The sequence below is a fragment of the Taudactylus pleione genome, unplaced genomic scaffold (genome assembly GCF_031769625.1).
Source record: "Taudactylus pleione unplaced genomic scaffold, aTauple2 ptg000145l, whole genome shotgun sequence".
NCBI lineage: Eukaryota > Metazoa > Chordata > Amphibia > Anura > Myobatrachidae > Taudactylus > Taudactylus pleione.
Genome location: NW_028284547.1, coordinates 6708251 through 6730548, shown reverse-complemented (window position 1 = coordinate 6730548; position 22298 = coordinate 6708251). Strand labels below are relative to the sequence as shown.

At 38.0% G+C, this 22298-nt stretch overlaps 2 pseudogenes; one reads left to right on the top strand and one right to left on the bottom strand.

The window, feature by feature from the left end:
- Positions 1-19437, top strand: part of LOC148522668 (uncharacterized) — a 48244-nt pseudogene extending 28807 nt beyond the window's left edge.
- LOC148522667 (uncharacterized) overlaps positions 1-22298 on the bottom strand; it is a 360297-nt pseudogene that overhangs the window by 211863 nt on the left and 126136 nt on the right.

Genomic DNA, 22298 nt, shown 5'->3' with positions numbered 1-22298 from the left:
CTACATCTGAAATTCTATTTAATAAATTTAAATGTAAACAGTAATGATCGTATAGTGCATCTGCAACTCTGTTTTTGTGAACAATACTCATATTTGTTTGATCCAACTTGGATCAGGTCAGTGTGGATGCTTGTCCCCCCTCTTTTCTATGCAAGTCACGGTAATGAAATGTGAACAATCCACTCTTTTATGTGAAACACATGTCTTCTTTCACTGTGGTCCTAGTCTGTGCACAGGGTGGGCAACTAAAGCAGAGACTGGGGTTATACTATTGATGACATGGTATTGTTTTCCTCTGCACATGTGTATCTCTCTGCACTTCCACTTCTTGGTGGACTCTCATGAATGTTGATAAACTTTCATTACCAATCTGCTAACAGAACACTGTTTCAGGATATTCCCAAAAGCAGATCCACGTATTCCTTCTCTTATTTCCTAGTCAGGTACAGATGCCTTGAACTCTCACCAATTTTGTTCTCTGTCTTGTACACACAAGAGGGCAGTAGAAACAAAGTCACCATGCATTCATCCTGACTACAAACATCATTTTATTTAACACAGAGCACAGCAAAAACCACCCACATAAGTGACTTAAAATAACATTTAGTGTTTTTTCATTGGATACTATAGGGTATATTTACTAAAGTGTGGGTTTTAGAAGTGGAGATTTTGCCCACAGCAACCAATCAGATTTTACTTAACTCTAATGGAGCACCTTCTAGAAGATAATAGCTAGAATCTGATTGGTTGCCATGGGCAACATCTCCACTTCTAAAAACCTGCACTTTAGTAAATATACCCATATGCATCTAACCCTTTATGTTTGCTAAACTCATAACACATCAAATGTTGGTTATTTTAGACAATTTCATGGTTAATATGACTTAGATGTATAATTTGATCAATAATTACAACATAAGCTGATATTCAGCTGTTAATATTGTGAATAAATGGGATAATCGATACTTACTTCAAAATGCCCTGCTACTAAATACACAAAGGCACTATACTTGTTTTGCATTTCTGTGGCCTATAAAAGATGCTAACATCACTTGAACTAAATTATACAATCTATCTATTCATGTGATTTGCAATCATATTACTTATGTGTGATACTAACTGAGCATGAACTACATTAAATATTATAATTTAAACAATTAATGTGGTTAAAATAATTAATGTGTAATTGTGGGTTGGACTGGCGCTCACTGATATATTGGTATGTCTGATCCAGCTGTGGGACCTATAGGGAGTATCCGATCCCTACAAGGATTATAACAGGATATACTTTTTCCCTGAGGAAGGCCCAGAGGCTGATACGCATTGGAACGGAACCTGCATACCAACACAATCCACATACAGTGCTTAGCACACCAGCGCCAAATTCCACCAAATCTCCTCAACTGGAATCGGGTGAGCGGCCATGCTACCACTGAGATCCCAGGGACCGCGTGACCTTGTGGGATCGCAGACTTCCCAGAAGTCTCGTGGCTAGCCTGCAGACATCTGCATCCCACAGCGTGTGTCTTCTGACACGCGCTGAAATCAGGAGCTGCAGCAGACACAGGATGACATGGAGGATAAGACCAGAGAGGACCACTCACCTGAAGGAGAGTGAAGAAAGTCACCAAGTGTAAGTTGTGCACCTGGGGATATGGGACACCGCCCCACCAGACACAGTAAAAACACCCTTCTGTATAGAGACTTCAGAGACAAATCCCCTGTTTAAAACATGGACCACCCCCCACGCCTACACAGTACAGCATTGGATACCCCCAACCCAGCATTTACTCTCCCTCACCCCCTCTGCCATCCACAAAGTTATTTTTACAAATCCCCAGTGAATTAGACAAAACATTCAGCAAACAGCAAATACTTTGCAACAAGCATGGGAGCACTATTTTTTCGGTTAGCAATAAGTCATACACCTTGAAACATTATATTTGCACTCCCACTTATTGTGTTAGAAGGATTATTTGCAATAGCGCGGACCATCTCCTATATCCTGTTAAAATCATTAATGTGTTTTTGTATATGAGTGCATATGTGTTGATGTGTTTCTCACTACTAGAGCTTGTGGGGAATCATCCCTTCCTTTTAACATTACTATTTATATATAACTATATTATAGTATTACTATAAATAAGTACATTGAGCTTCTGCTGTTGGATTAAATCAGTGGAATAGGGACCTGGAACATATATTGCAGGAACCTACCTTGATTATTTCCCAATGAGAGTGCCCATAGATATTTAGGAGGAATAGAATTTCATAATTAATAAATGTACTAATACAGTATAAACTCAGGGACCTGTGCAGCTACCACTCACATGCCAGTTGGTATTGGTGGGTGATGAGCGGCAGGGCCCTGTATACAGTGATATGGTAAAGACAAGTGTAAGCTGCTTAGGTGATAGTAGTGGTGGATATGGGCTCTGTTACCCACTTCATTGCAGAGTCACAACATTGCTCCCAGATAACCAGTCACGCTGTGTGCTAGAAAGGAGAAAGAGAAAAACAAGTACCTGACACATACACAAGTAAAGAAAATAAAATTATGTAGGTGAAAAGGAATGTCACAAATGCCTCAGATGGATAAAGATTATATATGTATTCCAATCAAGGATAAACGAGAGAACAAAATTTATTTTAAAAAAATAAATAAAATAAAAAAATAAATATATATATATATATATATATATATATATATATATATATATATATTGTTATATATTGAGATTCAAGGGATTGGATATAAGAACTGTTTATGTTATATTGTGTGTATGTCCGTTTTATAATAACTTAAATATTTTATTGTGTGGTCTACATGTTTTGTGGGCAATTAACACTGTCTTAATCACTGTTAATTATCACTCCCAGCAGCAAGGCCATTCCATGGACCCGGCTAAGCGTCACTTCCGGCATGACATCATAGTCGAAAACCGGGAGTTGGACGCCGGATACCTGGATGGCACCCTGTGGGGATTCACCGTCACTGTTTGTGAGTATAAAATGTTTGTAATTCACTATGTAACTGTATCCTGATGAAGGGGGATGACCCCGAAACGTTGATGCTTTGATGCAGTAAACACTTATGTTGTTTGAAGTCTGGGAGTGCCGCTTTTTTCGCAGAAGTATATTGGAGAGGTACATACCCCAGGGTGAGCACCCCAGCGGGACATGCCTTTAAGCTCTGAATTTCTTTGAGTGCCGGTTACCAAGTTTGTATACATAGCAGATGGGATTGTATTGCGGTGCAAACATCGCCATTTAGCACACAAGGCACCTAAGTGAGCTTATTTATATGAACAGGACTGTGATTTCCTCAGGAGTTCTTTCACTTCACTACGTGCACTGTTTTTATGATTATCGGATTGTCACACAATTAACAGAAGACACTAATATAATACCTTTTATTTTATAAGGCAGCCACAGTTGCTAATTGGGACAAGGATTGCTTGTCATTTTTTTGCTTGTTAGCTGAAGATATATTCACTATGTCGGTCATAGAACCTGAAATGGTAGAATCAGCAACATTCATGTTACAGTGTGATACACAGGATGTCTTTAGTTTTTCTGATGTGGAGGCTTCCAATATTTTATATAGCGGAGCCGTATTTGAAACAACAGAAAATGCCACAAATGATGATTTATTTCGTGAGCTACTTAGGATGAAGAAAAGAGAGGTTGATTTTTTATATCATGGTATGACTTTATCAGAATATTACCGCATGAAGCAGATACCTAGAGGATTTAGAGTCCATAACACCCCGACCATAGGGAGGTACAATGCCGCTTTCTGTACGAAATGGATATCGATCCTCAATAAGTGCTCTATGGACTTAATGCTTCTAGTGATAGAAGAGTCCACTAGAGAGTTAAATGGTATTAAAGAAAAAATTGCTTCATTTGAAATAGAACATGGTAATAGTTTTTCCAGTGACACTGATACTAATTGGATGGAGAAATTGAAAACTCAGATTGATGTTTATCGTGAGGAACTTATTCGTTATAAAAAATAAAAGTTTCATAAAGTGCAGTTGGATTACTCGCAACATAGGGTGTATAATTGGCTCCACACTGCTAGCCGCCCCCCAGGAGAAACTAGACAGGGACGGGGGAGAATGCGTCAGTCGGCTTGGAGACATATGGAACAATCGAGTACTTCAGCCAGTGATAATGAGTGCCCTCAGTTGCATCCTACAGCAAATCAATCCATCCCTTTAGGAGTAGATACCCGCAGCTCAAGAGCAGGTTTAAGACCAAACCAACTAGGCGGGGGAGGCAATCAGAGAGGCAGAGGAAGCAGACCCCCCAGAGCACGCAGAAACTAGTTTTCAACCACTCTAATACTCCTTTATCCAAAGATGAGATCAGCGTCTTAAATAAGGGTTTGAGCTTTATCCCCACCAATGAACACCATTCCTTTCCGTGGAAAATAGATAATTACAAACTACAATGTAAGCTCAGACTGAAAGAATTTTTTGGTAAGAAAGAAGAAGAAAAAATGATTGCAGAGACTCAGGAAATTCCAGCACGAATAAAAAAATTGGGCCCATCTTCCCAGTTCGACCCCCAATCCTTTAATCCATCTATAAAGACTTTTTCCAGAATGATGGAAGAAATCCCGCAAAGGGTAGCAACTGTAGGATATAGAAATATGTCATATAAAGAAAATGCAGCCCTTAAATTACTACAACAGAGACGGGACATTGTTATAAGGGGGGCAGATAAGGGTGGTGGCGTGGTTGTTTTGGTCATTAACTATTATAAAGATGATTGTGTACGATTACTGGCCGATGATGATACTTACATGGGGTTAGAGCAAGATCCAACATTGAAATTTAAAAAAGAAATCCATGTTTTACTATCATCAGCAGTATCGGATAAAATCATAACAGAAGATTTGCGGAAGGCATTAGAGGTAGAATATCCCAAGGCTCCGCTTTTTTATATCATCCCAAAAATACATAAGGATATGGTAAGACCCCCTGGTAGGCCCATTATCTCGGCCAGGGGATCCCTATGTGAGCCGCTGGCGATTTATATTGACGGTTTTTTGCAACCATGTATAACCAATACGTTTACACATCTCAAAGACACATCCACATTGTTACGTGATTTATCACAGATTAATTCCTCACCTAATGATCTTGTTTTGTCAAGTATAGACGTGGTAAGCCTCTATACCTGCATTCCACATGAAGCCGGTGTCGAGGCAGTACGTCTATTGATCGAGAACAACACTTTGTATGAAGGTCCAGACATAGAATTTTTCCTTAAATTATTATTGTTTACTTTAACACATAATTATTTTGTTTATGATGGAAAGTTCTACTTACAAAAGTCAGGTTGCGCAATGGGATCTTGTGCTGCTCCGGTTTTTGCGAATGCATATATGTTCCTAATTGAAAAAAAGTTATTTTTCGATTCAATTGAAATCAGTCAATGTGTCTTTAAATACTGGCGCTACATTGACGATCTTTTATTGTTCTGGACAGGAACTATTGATGCTTTGCAATCACTTATTGAGCAGCACAACTTATCCATAAGTCCGGTAAAATTAACCATGACAGTTAGTAATGACAATGTCAATTTTTTGGATGTCAATTTAAGTATACAGAAAAATAAGATCTATACTAAATTGTATGTAAAAAGCACAGATCGTAACACACTATTAAAATTTGATAGCTGTCATCCAAAATCGACAGTATCTAGTCTACCCTATTCACAGTTTCTTAGGGTCTGTCGTATCAATAATGAACCGGATGAGAGAGACAGACAACTAGAAATTATGACGAATAAGTTTTTAGATAGGGGTTACCCGAGAAAATTAATTGAGGAATCAAAAAAGAAAGCCACTAATATTGACAGGGCGACATTACTGCAAGAAAATAAGAAAACTGATATAGATTCCAGAGTAGTACCATGGGTTAACAGATTTTCTAGACAAAGTCATGAAATCACTAAAAGGGCGAAACAACTTTGGCCTATAATTACAATGGACCCACAATTGAAAGCTCTACAGAATAGTAAACTTCTACCAAGCTATTCTAGAGGAGCAAATTTGAAGGATCTATTAGTATGCACTGATGTCTCCACACTAGATTCAGAAAATACCCATTTTTTGGCAAGGAAAGCGGGTTACCACAAATGTTTGGGCTGTGTCACATGTGTTTTTTTAATTACGGGTGATAAATTTAATCATCCATATACGGGTAAGACGTATAGTATTAGACATGCTTTAACATGCAGATCTAAATTTGTGGTATATCTTCTGTCTTGCCCATGTAGGTTACACTACGTGGGCAAGACAGAAAGACAATTCAAAGAAAGAATGTCGCAACATAGGGCAGCTATAAGAGCTGCTCTATTACAGGGCAAGAGCGAACAAACGGTAGCCAGACATTTTGCTGAAGCAGGACATACCATGGCCATGCTCCGCTATCGAATGATTGACCATGTCCCTTGGACCATCAGAGGGGGTGACAGGGCTAGAAGATTATTGCAAGTAGAAAGTAAATGGATATTTACTTTGAACACTGTCAGCCCATATGGATTAAATGAAGCTCTTAATCTAAATTGCTTTTTATAAGTAACTGAAGTTGAGACCCACTTTAATTATAGACATCTCAGTGAAACAAGCATTAGGTATATATACATTTTTCTGTGTAGAGTACCAATTTGGTATAATTGTATTAATATAATGTGATATTGCTAGTTTACAGATTGGCCACTAGATGGTGCTCTTGTATAAATATAGGGTTAATAATGTTTTAGTATTGTTATATATTGAGATTCAAGGGATTGGATGTAAGAACTGTTTATATTATGTTATATTGTGTGTAAGTCCATTTGATAATAACTTAAATATTTTATTGTGTGGTCTACATGTTTTGTGGACAATAAACACTGTCTTAATCACTGTTAATTATCACTCCCAGCAGCAAGGCCATTCTGTGGACCCGGCTAAGCATCACTTCCGGCATGACGTCATAGTCGAATACCGGAAGTTGGACGCCGGATACCGGAGACCTGGATGGTGCGCTGTTGGGATTCACCGTCACTGTTTGTGAGTATAAAATGTTTGTAATTCACTATGTAACTGTATCCTGATGAAGGGGGATGACCCCGAAACGTTGATGCTTTGATGCAGTAAACACTTATGTTGTTTGAAGTCTGGGAGTGCCGCTTTTTTCGCAGAAGTATATATATATATATGTGTTCAATTGGTCTGGCACTCTAGTGTTCCCAAAAGTATGATGTGTCCTCATGCCCTCCTTAAGGTTATAAACAGTGTAGCAGAAGGAATAGGTGGCCCTGAGGGACTTACATTAATTTTGTTTAATGCCAACATTTCAAGGCACAATGCCCTTTTGTCAATGTACAAACAGTATACAAAATTGCATCTTACCTTTAAGTAGGTCACCCGAGTGTGTGTGTGTCTCATGGGGGCTGCACACGTCTGCACGCTGCAGGACACTTCCCCCTGCAGTGACGTGTCTGACTTCCGGCTTTCCTGGTTTCCCTGATAACCGGACCTCAGCGTACTGCTGAACATTTCAAAATTACTTGTGGGAAAAGGTGAAAAGCATACCACCACCAGCAGAGAAGCAGTGACAATATAAATTGGGCACAGTACATAAATTGTATATACTAGTTTTCTGTTACTGTATCACCTAATCGGGAACAATATTTATAATGTTAATCTCTCTTTGATGTTAATATATTGGAATAAAAAGACATAAACTACATCATATAAGTAGATCATTGGTGATAACTCTATATATGATTTATAACTAGATTAGTCATACAAGAAATAGCTATATTTAAACTATTATAGATTTGCATATGAGTATAAGGCTCCACTACATCGAATTCCAACCAATTTTGTCATTCAGACCATTTGGATGATTAGTGTTCAGTTCAATAATCCATTTGGCCTCCAGGCAAAGCAGTTGTTTCGCCCTGTCTCCTCCTCTTAAGCTGACCAGGACATGATCTATTATTCTGTGCTTGAGAGCTGACAATGAGTGTTTCTTTTCAGCAAAGTGACGTGCCACCGGTTGGTCCACAATTTTGCCTAGTAATGCTGACCTTATCACCATTCTATGTAGTGCCATCCTCTCCCTCATAGTTCTAATGGTCTTTCCAACATACATTAGACTGCAGGGGCATGTGATCATATATCCAATAAATGAGGATGTGCATGTCAGTATATGGCAAATTTTTTAACTTTTATTGTTATGTGGATGTTGAAATTCTCCTCCTGTTTGCATATTTTGGCATGTCAAGCATTAAAGACACCTATAACATCCATTGGATTTTATTAGGAAGTTTGTACTTCCCATTGCTTTCCTATCAAATCCAGTAATGTCTGTATGGACTATTGTGTCTCTTATGTTCCGTCCCCTGAGAAAACAGGTCATTGGCTGTTTACATCTGAAACAGGGTAATGTTTTGTCTGTCGCCACTATTGGCCATAGCGCCTTGCTGGCACATTGTGTCACTGGACTGGATGTGGTGAATCTTTGTTTCAAAATGATCGCCGGCTTTCTTTTTTTAGGAATTGAATGCAACAGTACATTTGTCTATTGTCATAATTTTGGATTTGTATTTATTTAATAAATTACTTTCATATCCCCTGTTTTTAAGCTTTGTGATAATGCTATCCAGTGCTTCATTCAACTCTCCTGGATTACTTGTTATGCGTGCTACCCTCAACATTTGGGACCTAGGAAGGCCTCTTTTTAATGATTTTGGGTGGTGTCTCGAAGTCAGTAATAGATTGTTCTTATCAGTTTGTTTGCTATATACTAAGACACACACACACACACACTTGGGTGACCTACTTTAAGGTAAGTTGCAATTTTGTGTACTGTTTGTTCCTTGACAAAAGGGCGTTCTGCCCTGAAACATTGGCATTAAACATTTTTAATGTAAGTCCCTCAGTGCCGCCTATTCCTTCTGCTACAGGTCCCAGGCAATGAAGCTTGGCACCACCGCAGAGAATGAAAAGTGTACAGGCTTGCTGGTAGTCAAAGGTTCCCCTGTAGCATGTAGTCCATAATGTGTTTCTAATTGTGATCAATTCTTCTTCAGATGTGGATACACAAGCAGGCAGAATGAGGTGTACCCTTGGAGAAGCAGTGTTTCACCAGGCTGCTAGTGGGTGTCCCGCTCATACACAGTGGGATCTCCGGGTCCAAAATGTACATTTCACACTGATGCTTCCTCAGTTGAATTCTGGTGGAGAACACATCCAGGAAGTCCATATCCTGTGGATAACACAACCAGAGTATATATTACTCTGTAATTCAAGTTTCAGAGATTATGATTGGTTATTCTTACTCATATCCCTATTGTCAGGATCATAGAAGGGGGAGGAATTATAATGAAGCAGTCACTTCATTATAACTGAATCCAACTGAGGAAGCTTCAGTGTGAAATGCATGTCTTGGACCCAGGGCTCCCAGCGTGCAGAAGTGGGACACCCACTAGCCTCACTTTACATGCCCAGCACACCACTGCTAGCTCTCTAGTGTCTGGCCATGAGGTGGCTGGGCTCAAAGGTCAGTAGCCATTTTGTCCCTTACATGTATAGGCCTATACAGCTGTGTCTCATGCAAGCCCAGTATCTCAGTTTTATGTGTTGCTGCAACATCCCTGCCCCTAAATGCATATTACTATATCCAGTCTCACGAAGCAGCCTCACTTTACATGTCCAGCATGCCGCTTCTAGCTACATAGGGTTTGGCCACGAGACAGCCGGGCTCAGCAGTCAGCAGCCATTTTGTCCCTCTCATTATTATTACATTTTATTTATAGGGTGCCACAAGTGGTCCGCAGCACCGTACATACAGTAAAGGGTACACAGAACATTACATTACAATACAGTAATCAAAATGTAAACAGAACACAAGTAACAATTAGCAACACAATTCTCCATACAGAGTACAGCTCTGAAGGTAAAGGCTGTCATAGAAGTGCTAGAGAAGAAGGCTGTGAGACAGTGGGGAGGAGGACCCTGCTCCTAGGTGCTTAGAATCTAGGGTAGAGATTGATTTGGCCTATACTGCTTGCCCAGTATCTTGGTTTTAAGTGCTGCTGCAATGTCTGTGCTGTTAGACACATATTACTATATCCAGGGTCTGATTCAGCAGTGCATGCTAGTGCACTGCTGAATGCAGATTTCCAATGTTTGGGAATCTGCACAGGTGCCATACCCATTCTGTGCATGTCAAGAATGGGTCTGCGAGTTTGCTTGCAAACTCACAGCAGATTGACAGTGATTGACAGTCAGCTGCCATTTGGGGGTGGAGAGGGGGTGGCGAAAGCCTCCATTACCTGAAACAGAGGCATGTTACCACTGTTGGGGGGAGGAAAAAGCCCAGGATCTCCATTGGGTGATGGTAATTCCCTGGCCTCTTCCTCTAAACTGTGGTGGCCGGCTGCAGGAACCTATGGTCCATAGGGTCCGGTCATAAAGTGGCTGGGCTCAACAGTTTGCAGCCATTTTGTCCCTCTCATGCACAGGCCTATACTGCTGCACCCCTTGCTAGCCCAGTATCTCTGTTATATGTGCTTCTGCAATGTCCATGCCCCTGGACTAGAGGTGGGCAATAAGTGGCCTCCACAGCTGTTGTAAAACTACACATCCCAGTATACCCTGCCTTAGTTTTACTATTTGACCATTATAAAACTGTTGCAAGGCATGCAGGGATGTGTAGTTCAGTAACAGCTGGGGGGCCATTTATTGCCCATCCCTGCCTTAGATGCATATTACTGTATCCAGCCACACTTTACATGCCCTGCACACCACTGCTTGCTCCGTAGGCTCCGGCCGTGAGGTGGCAGGGCTCAAACGGTTGATGGCCATTTTGTCCTTTTCGTGCATAGGTCTATACTGCTATGTTCCAATGCTAGCGAAGTATTGCTGTTTTATATGCTGCTGCAATGTCCATGCCCTTAGATGCATATTTATGTATCCAGTCTCATAAAGCAGCCTCACTTTACATGACGAGCATGCCACTGTTTATGTACCCAGTTATATATGTGCTGTAGAATATCAATGTTTCCCAACACAACTCAGGAGGGACAAAATGCTCTATTTCTGGACTTCCCTTTTAATTTATTATTGCCATCACCTGTGGTAAAATACCTTTATTGTCAATAAATTCATACATTCAGACAGTATCATCTTTAATGAAAATATTCTCAATATATATTAAGGGAAACTGGCAAGGACAGCAGTCATAGTACCAGCTGTGTATGCGAGTTTAATTCCCATCATTTTCTATAAGTCTTTTAGGTTTGTGATAGACTTCTCCTGGAGAAGTCAATACTGTACATGTACATAGTGCCAGATTCCACTGCTGGCCAGAGGATACAGGAGAGAGATCAGAAGGTAAGCCTCATTTAAAGCAGTTTACACCAACTGAAGATGGTGTGAACTAAAGGGGCCAAACTACAGGAAGCTTTTTGTAGTTTGGTACATAGGGGTCAGATCATAGACCCTATAGATAATAATATTGATTGTGTTTTACAGTGATAATTAGTACTCTGCCAGAGATGTAAGTGCTTTTTTCTTTTAGTACATATCAGCAATTCATAAATGTATGCAGAAACTGCAGTTTTTACATAATGTATGGAAAAAGCTTGATTATTAGGTCTCTTCTTATCAGTTCCTTCTATCAAGGACTTGGCCATGCCCGACCTGTACCCAGGCTTATGTCAGCTCTTGACGGCCCTGTTGTTACATTATAACACTATAATTTGGCATATTGGTGTCACATTTTTTAAAGTAGGTGGCACGATATTACAACATACTCTGAACTATGGGCACTACACTGTGGCATTCTAAGATCTAAGGGCACTGCAATATTGCATATATTATATGATCATTTTTATAAATCTATACAGGTTGAGTCTCCCATATCCAAAATGCTTGGGACCAAGTGTATTTTGGATATCGGAATATTCCGTATTTTGGAATATTTGCATACCATATTGAAATGTGTTAGGAATAGGGCCCAAATCTAAACACAGAATGCATTTATGAATCATATACACCTTATACACACAGCCTGCAGGTAATTTCATATAAAATTTTCAATAATTTTGTGGCTCAAACAAAGTTTGTGTACATACATGAAATTCATTTATGTTTGATATACACCTTATACACACAGCCTACAGGTCATTTTATACTTTATTTTTAATAATTTTGTGCCTTAATAAAGTTTGTGTACATTGAACCATCAAAAGTCAAAAGTTTCACTATCTTAGTAATGCTAAAAATATTCCGTATTTCGGAATATTCCGTATTTCAGAATATTTGAAATGGGAGACTCAACCTGTATTGGTAACATTAAATGTTCCTTATGTTTTTCTCTTTTTATTTTGTAACCAGTATTGAGGCTATAAACTATTTTAATTACCTATATAAGTGTTTTGTCATGCTTTTATATAACTATTGGTGTTGTTTTGTAATTTGTCCTGGGAGCAATAAACTGCCTCTGAGACACATTGTTGTTTTATATTATTTTAAAAGAACAGATATTGGATGTTAATAAAATGATATTAAAAAAAAGTATATAAAAAATTGCATGTGTCATATGAAATGAGAGGGAAATAGTATGAATTAAGGCATTTCTGAATATTAAAAATGGTTACTAAACATGCCACGTAATATGTTACACACATTTTCTTATTTGCAATTGTACAATAGCAATTTAAGGTAAGAAAAAATACTCATCAGAGGGGCATTATTTGTTGTCTGGTGAGTCTTTTTACTTAACATAAAAACCTGTTAACATATTTATTCATAGGGGAGTACCTTCACTCATATATATATGAGATATAAATTATATGAATGTCTGTATCACTATATCAGTATTATTAATTCTGTATGCTTAAGTGCCCTCCCTTATTTTACCTGATTACAATGTATAATAGCCCAAATTATGACATCTTCACTTGTTTTTTGGGAAAACTGAAAGGCTTTACTCAGTTGTTAAAAACAAATATTTAAACACAATTATATTTCTATTGTACAAGGTTTATTTATGGGTGTTTGACTCTACTAATTAATATCCCATAAAGCTAAAAATCCAGTTGTTTTGTCCTGATTTTATTAATTATGTCTGTTGTGAAGCGGTATTGTGTGAGGCCCATAATCTCATATATAAAAGTACTGACCCACAGCACCCTGTTTCTGTTGATACTATTAAAGATTAACCAATTGATTGTATCAATTTGATTTCACATGATATTGGGAGATAATATCTAAAAAGATATCAGTCCTTCTTTTGCTATATAATTGTGCATTCACCTGTATTTAAAACCAAGTATATTTACTCCTGTTGTCAATGATGAATCAGTCTAAGGACCAGGAGTATTGGCAGTAGCAGCACTTTTTCAACCTCTACTTATCAAACAAGTTATTTGGTAAAGTGTAATACATCACAATTCCAAACAGTGGTTGACAATCTCAAATAAGATCACTTTATTTTAGTAGTCAAGTAGAAAGTAAATGGTTAATATGTTGCTTTTTTGCAAAATGGAAAATATCTAACATCCATTACACCACCAGCAGTGGCACGGCACAGCAGGTGGAATAAAAGTTATTGCATTTGTAATCATCCAATAGTCTAAAATACACAGACGGTGTTCTCATCTAAAATCTCTCCTATAATAGTGTTTACTTTGCAAATATTCTACCTTGAAGAACTGAGTAATGTTTCTTCTGAAAAAGTAATGATAGTAAGATGTGTCTGCTAATTGATGTAGCTCTTAGATTGGTATTTAATTGGCTACTAATCTAAAATGTTATCACTAGCTGATTTCTGAGGGTGTTAAATCTAATACATTTATCCTTAGTATATTTTGTAGCCATCCTCTTGGGAGCCTGTTACATAATTGTGCAATATGGTGTTTGCAGCTGCACTTGATGAATCATTCGAAGCTACTACAATTTCTAGGTATCCCCAACATTCATTTCTTAAAATAATATTGGACTGTCCTTTATCTGTAGTAACTTGAGCTGTTATTGACATATTATGTTCTTCAACAACATGAAAAGATGGTTTTACACAAATGACGGACCCACTGTATCCTTGATTGGCATTAGACATTATTGAGCAATAATTATGAGTAACTCAATGTGGCTTAAAATTTTCAAACTCTAAATTTGACTCAAGTACTAAATAAAAAGACTTGTTGGGGAGAATTTGCACATTTTATTAATTATTATTTTTTAAATAAATATATCCATAGGCATTACCTGCACTATTCAGTTAATAATCCTATAAATCACAATTTCTTTAAGATCATGAGAAATATAACTTTGTTCAGGTTTGTTTAAAACTCTGGTATTATAATTACTGTATGTTTATTTATGTTATCATTTATGCAGATATTTTAAACAGGTATTTCTGCTGAAACTTTGCCCAGAGAATAGGTGACTCCTAAACAAAAGCTCCATTTAGTAATATAACAGGATGCCAGAGGCTGCTATGATCTAATTAGAAAACAAGGTGTTACCCCTGCCCAGGTGTAATTAGCATGTCCCATTGTAATAAGTGACTTAAGGAATATTCACACCTCATTTACAAAACAATGATCTAGGCCCGAGAACCTGATTTATTAATGTTTCAGTATATACTAATATTATGCAACCCTAATTTACATGTCACCTCTCAGTGTAAGAATTCCTTCTGGTCATCCTGGGAACTACTGGGGAGATAGGTGGGGGAGGAATGACTATAAATAGTCTGTATCAGGCTACTGATAGCTGAAGGAAGAGCTGCTGGTTTAGTTGTTGGTTGGAGAGCTGGACGGATGGAGGAGTAAGAAAGAGGAGACAGATGAAAGAATCTTCAGAGTAAGGTAATTATATTATACATAGGAATACATTGATACTTACACAAATGTTTACAAATAATACTTTGTAGATATTATCTTGTCATCAATAAATAAATATTGTTTTGAGCATCCCCCTAAAATATCTGAGTATTACATTGATTATTACAATGGTTCCACATCAGCTATCTGTCTCTATGTAGTAAGATATCCATGATACATTCTGAAAACTATTATAAGCTCATACATATATATATATATATATATATATATATATATCAGCACTTCTAGTCTACCACTTAAATGGTAGAAACCAGATATGTAGCAGCAGGAATACCTTAGCTGCCCCATAACCTTATACACAAACCAATGATGAGAAATGACTGAACTCTAAACCTAAATTATGGTGACATATGTGTAACATAGCTATACATTCTATATCAGTAATGTTGTATCATTTGTGTATAATATATCTATATAGTCTCTGACAGCACTATGGGACCCAGTGTGTAATATATATGTATTTATATTTTGTGATACTGTGGGATCATATGTATAATCTATTTATCTATAATCTGTGTATCTATGCACATCTGTATAGCCTCTATCAGTACTGTGTTATTATGTGAAATATATATGTATATTCACTATTTGTAATGGTGGATTATGTGTATATTCTTGTCATCTCTATCAGTACACTGGGTACATGTGTGTAAAAATTCTATGTATTTTTTCTTAATTGTCTTTAATGTATGATGAATTATGAAGCATTGTGTAAAAGCTCAAATGTGTTTATTTGCATCTTCATTCCCTTGTTTTATTAATATATTAGATTAAAAGTTATATTTTAGAGTATTAATTGAGGTGTGCCCCTACTATTTAGAAGTACCAGGTAGAGAGGAGTGCACATGGGCCCCCTCCTCTCTTAAAACACCCCTGTTCCTATATAGCTGACTCTGAACCACAACCAAGCACATTCTACATAGCTGGATCTTCTCCACAACCCAGCACATCCTGCATAGCTGGTTCTGCTCCACGACCCAGCACATTTTGCATAGCTAGTTCTGCTTAGCAAACCCAGCACATCCTGCTCCATTGGTTCTGCTCCGCAACCCTGCACATCCCATATATCTGGTGCTTCTCCACATCCCAGCACATCCTATATAGCTGGTTCGGCTCTGCAATCCAGCATATTCCATATAGCTGGTTCTGCTTCACATCCCATCATATCTGTATAGCTGGTTCTGCTCTGCAACCCAGAACATTCTGTATAGCTGGTTCTGCTCAACAATCAGGCACATCCTGTACAGATGGTATGGCTCTACATTCCAGGATCTAGTACAACAGTTTGTCAACACACAGCTGCATCAAGTGAACTTAACCATCTTTGATACCCTACATCTTTTACACACACCTGATTCATCCAGCATTTAGTATCCTGGTTCCATACTCACCTTTTCTCCATGGTGTTTGGCCCTAGTACCCTGTGGAAATCTTTCTTGACATTGTGCCTGGCTAATGTATGGTTGAGTCTAGGTGCTCCTTGCCAGTATTGTTGATCCTATTTTTCAGCCCTGCTAACCATGTTTGCTCTGGTAACATCCTGTAAAGCTCATTTTGCACCACAACCCAGCACATCATGTACAGCTAATTCTGCTCCGCAACCCAGCATACCTCATATAGCTGGTTCTGTTCTGCAAGCCAGCACATCCTATACAGTGGCATACCTATAATGGGTGCAGTATGTGCTGGGCACACAGGCCCCCAGGTCCAGGGGGGCCCAGCACCGCACACACTGCACCCATATTTTTTTAAACTTACCTATCCAACAACCCATGTCAGGTGTCAATACTGCTCTGAACACTGGAAAAATGGCTGCCGCAGCCATTTTCCGGTGTTCTGCGCATGCACAGCAGAATCCAGGCACACTCTAGTGCCCGGAGTCTACTAATGCTCTGGTGGCTGGCCAGCCATGTCAGTCAGCTGCCAGCCACCAGGGAGAGAGGAGGGGGCCCCACATGAGGAGTGCACATGGGCCCCCTCCTCTCTTAAAATCCCCTTGATCCTATATAGCAGACTCTGCACCACAACCAAGCACATTCTACATAGCTGGATCTTCTCCACAACCCAGCACATCCTGCATAGCTGGTTCTGCTCCACAACCCAGCACACTTTGCATAGCTAGTTCTGCTCTGCAACCCTGCACATCCCATATATCTGGTTCTGCTCCACATCCCATCAGATTTGTATAGCTGGTTCTGCTCTGCAACCCAGAACATTCAGTATAGCTGGTTCTCCTCATCAATCCAAAACATCCTGTATAGCTGGTATGGCTCTACATTCCAGACTGTAGTACAACAGTTTGTCAAAACACAGCGCATCAAGTGAACTTCACCATCTTGGATACCCTACATCTTTTACACACACCTGTTTCATCCAGCATTTAGTATCCTGGTTCCATACTCGCCGCTTCCAATAGTATATACCCCATTCATACAGCTAGAACATGAGTAGAAACTACAGAGAATCCCCCACTACTACCCACATCTCATTGGTGACCTAAAACCACAATGATCTGACAGATTACTTTTGCAGGAATCATTTTAATACAATTTGAGATATCTAACTATTACTTTAGTGCAGTGTACCATTACTTTCCCTCTTTCCCCATTTCCCTTATCAATACTACAATATAACTCTCTGTATCTAGATAGTACCTATAAAGGGATTTCTAAGTGGCAGCTCCATCATTATATAATATATATCACACTATGCAACAGGTTAGTGTATATACAAGGGAATCTAGGTCACAACTCCATTATAGTATCTTACAATGTGTGTGTGTGTGTGTGTGTGTGTGTGTGTGTGTGTGTGTGTATATATATATATATATATTATATACTAAAAATATGAATCAGTCATTTCCCATTGTTTTTATACTTGCGTTTGTTTTCAAACTTCTATATCCCAATTTATCTCCCCCACTATGGAGGAGCTGTTATCTAAAATATATATATATATATTTCAAAAGCTGGCACTCTCTCTCCTCAATCTGGTAAGTGCCTGGGTGCCATCAGAGCTATAAGTAATTGCACAGTAGATGTATGCTGAGGCACTCAGATCTTTTTGTAAATGGTAAATAAAAAGCATGAGACCCCATTGTACATATATGAACATTTAAGTTACATTTAAAAATCACTTCAAAGCAATGAGAGTAGACATTTGCCTTCTTTTTGGGTGGGTTTTGGTGATTGGGTATAAATCCAGATCACATTAAATTTCCAACTCCTTACCTAGGAAAATCTTAGGTGGCACAAGAAGAAATAATTAAAAAACATAAATAGACATTTGGGTATGCATTGGTATCACTAATTGAGATACTGATGAACATATTTACCATTAATCAGCTTTGTAAAACAATATTGTCTATGCACCATCTAGGTGTTATCGTCTAATAATATTTTTTAAGCTAATGCTTATAGAGGATTTTCTTAGAGGTGCAGCTGTCAATTTTAGCCCAAGATAAAGGCAATATTTGTATATATTTTTAATGATTTTTTTAAAAATCACTTTTTTTCTTACAGGACAAATAAGGAGCAGGATTCCCACAAACATAAAAGGAAGACATTGAGGAAAGGGACATTGTTATCTGATCAAGCCAACTAAAGACATAATTTCTTCTTACACCTCTGGAGGATTAACAAAAACTATTTTCATTTTCCAGATAGGAGAAACCTTCTACAGCAAATTTATTTCTCAGCTAATACAGGATGAGTCTCATTGGAGAGAGACGTCATCTGTGCTCTGAGTGTGACAAAAGCTTTACATTGAAATCACAGCTTGTCATACATCAGAGGATTCATACAGGAGAGAAACCATTTACATGTCCTGAATGCAGCAAGTGTTTTTCCGTTAAGGCACATCTTGTTACACATCAGAGGATTCACACAGGAGAGAAACCATTTAAATGCTCTGAATGCAGCAAGTGTTTTAACGACAAGCGAAACTTTGTTAAACATCAGAGGATTCATACAGGAGAGAAACCATTTATATGCTCTGAATGCAGCAAGTGTTTTAGTACTAATTTAACACTAGTTACACATCAGAGGAGTCACACAGGAGAGAAACCATATAAATGTTCTGAATGTAGCATGTGTTTTTCACAACCGTCATCTCATCTTAGGCATCAGATGGTTCATACAGGAGAGAAACCAGTTAAATGCTCTGAATGTAGCAAGTGTTTTATCAACAATACTTTTCTTGTTGCACATCAGAGGATTCATACAGGAGAGAAGCCATATAAATGCTCTAAATGCAGCAAGTGTTTTCTAGAACAATCATCTCTAGTTAGTCACCAGTGGATTCATACAGGGGAAAAACCATTTAAATGCTCTGAATGCAGCACCTGTTTTACCAAAAAAATCACATCTTATTAGACATCAGAGGAGTCACATAGGAGTATAACATTATTAATGCTATGAGAAATTTATTTGAAAGTTAACACTTATTAATGACATTAGGAGTCACTCTGAGAGCCTGAATGTATCAGGTGTTTCTTCAAAAAGTTTTCTTGTATAACTTCTATATATTTACAAGTAAGTTAAGTTTTTTTCTGAATGTGATTTTTTTTTTTATATATATATATATAATTCAATTTTGTTAATGAGTGGAGAAAAAAAACATCTATAATTGATCCATTACATGAGAGTAATGTATTAAACAATGTGTATGGCAAAATCCACAAAAAATGCTTTATTTGTTTGTAAATATAATTGATCACTATCATGGCATAAGGCTGTGCTACTACTGACACCTATTACAAAAGTAAACGGCACGAGAGATAGAAGAGCAGTTATTTTGGTGTAGTGCACTGGTTTAAAACATAACTTTTCTTGCATTTTTATTGTACTTTTATTGTGTTTTAATAAAAAACTAAATATATCCATATTAAAAATTATAAGTGAAATATTAGACAATAAAACCAAGTGAAGAAAGTGACAAATAGGTGTGAAAAAGTGATAAATAAAATTAATGGTTGGTGTAATTGTTAATGATGCATTTACTTTAATGGTGCCACTGATCTCTGTAACATAAGATGTTCTAGTCATTCTATATAGCACAGATTTATAGCAGCTCCTTTCATTATTTGTTTTTCTCTATGGGATGGATTCAATTACATGCAAATTCCTCGCACCTGTGAATAAATGCGGCTTATGTCATACTTGCAGATTTTTGATTGCAGCACCAGAGGGTTACATACAAAAGTACATGAGTCCAGGGTGAGATCAGGCCATGAGGTGGTGGATTTGCAGAGCATTGATGGAATTTCCAGAGTGAGATCAGGCTCTGTCTAAATAAATTGACCCCTATGACTGGCAAAACTAAGTGTACTGGGCACTTCTACAGGATCCATGCATGCTGCCCTGTCTCACAATACAGGTATCTTCTCTGATCTCTCTTATACCTCATTATTATTTTCATCATATATTGTTATTCCTGCCTTACCTGCATCTATTATTTGTACTCTGCATTATTTTCTAAAATGAGCAATCAAGACACTGGCCACACATATCCTATAGCAAGATTATTATATTTATCTTGCTGCCAATAGATAGATAATAGCTGATTGATATCTGGATACTATGGGTTACAGCACATCATTGATTTTCACATCATGTTGGTAAATAAATCCAAAAAAGAGCAAATTGTTTACCAGGCTAATAATAAAGATCCTGACTAGTAATATTAAACTAAGTATGAAAGATAGTGTAGGACCTGCAGAGAAATGGGGTCCCGTGATGTGGACTGCAGGATTAAATGCATTGATCAATCCATGAACTAAAACCCCAATATTTATATATTATTGCGAGTGATTTCAAACTGGTGAGTGCTGAGTTTTCTGTTTTTATTTATTTAAGCAATCTGGTTACAAGCAACTTTGCACCCCATGCCTGGGAATGGCGAGTGCAGTTTTGCACCCCAAATCTTGGAGAGGCGAGTGCAGTGGATTTTTGACTTTATGTAGAAAAAAAAAGGAAAACCTGAAAGGTATAAATAAGCACTGGAAAGGGTTGCTTCTCTAGCAGCTACCAATATACGGGACAGTCACTCCCTAACACAAAAATTATTTTGTTAGCGCAACCTCCATCTTTGTGATACGATTTTTGACTTTGTTTATTTGGTTCATTTTTAATTAACCTTTTTGTGATCACAGCTTTCTCATGCACCCTTGTGCAAGCTCATTTATATTAACCCTTTTCAACTGCCTTTTTGGTAGTATGATAGAAGCTCTTTGGTGACTGCCTTGACTTGAAAAGCCATAAGTTTGTTGGCAGGTGAGCTTTAAACCAGTTAACATGTTTTCAGTTTAAACTCTGTGATAGCAGCTACCAGGTTTCCTTAAGTATGACAGATAGTGTTGGACCTGCAGAGAAATGGGGTCCCGTGATGTGGGCTGCAGGCTTAAATGCATTGATCAATCCATTAACCAAAACCCCATTATTTATGTATTATAAGTGATTTAAAAGTGGTGAGTGGTGAGTTTTCTATTTTTATCTATTTAAGCAATGTGGTCACAAGCCAATTTGCACCCATGGCCTGGAAATAGTGAGTGCAGGTTTGCACTCCAAATCTGGGAGTGGCGAGTGCAGTGGATTTTTGACTTTATATATACAGTCAGGTGCATAAATATTATGACATTGGCAGAATTTTCATATTTTGGCCTCTATTCACCACCACAATGGCTTTGAAATGAAACAAACAAGATGTGGTTTTAACTGCAGACTTTCAGATTTATTTTGAGGGTAATTACATCCAAATCAGGTGAACGGTGTAGGAATTACAACGGTTTCTATATGTGCCTCCCACTTTTAAGGGGCCAAAAGTAATGGGACTATCAGCAAAAAAGCTATTTCATGGACAGGTGTGGGCTATTCCCTCGTTATTTCATTATCAATTAAGCAGGTAAAAAAGGGCTGGAGTTGATTCTAGGTGTGACATTTGCATTTGGAATCAGTTACTGTTGACTCTCAATATGAGATCTAAAGAGCTGTCACTATCAGTGAAGCAAGCCATCATTAGGCTGAAAAATCAAAACAAACCCATCAGAGAGTTAGAAAAAACATTAGGTGTGGCCAAATCAACTGTTTGATGCATTCTTTCTTTTTAAGAATGTTCCTGAGAGCTCAGCAACACCAAAAGACCCGGAAGACCACGGAAAAAAACTGTGGTGGATGACAGAAGAATTATTTGACTGGTGAAGAAAAACCCTTCACAACAGTTGGCCAAATCAAGAACACTCTCCAGGAGGTAGGTGTATATGTGTCAAAGTCAACAATCAAGAGAAGACTTCACAAGAGTGAATATAGAGAGTTCACCACAAGATGTAAACCATTGGTGAGCCACAAAAACAGGAAGACCAGATTAGAGTTTTCCAA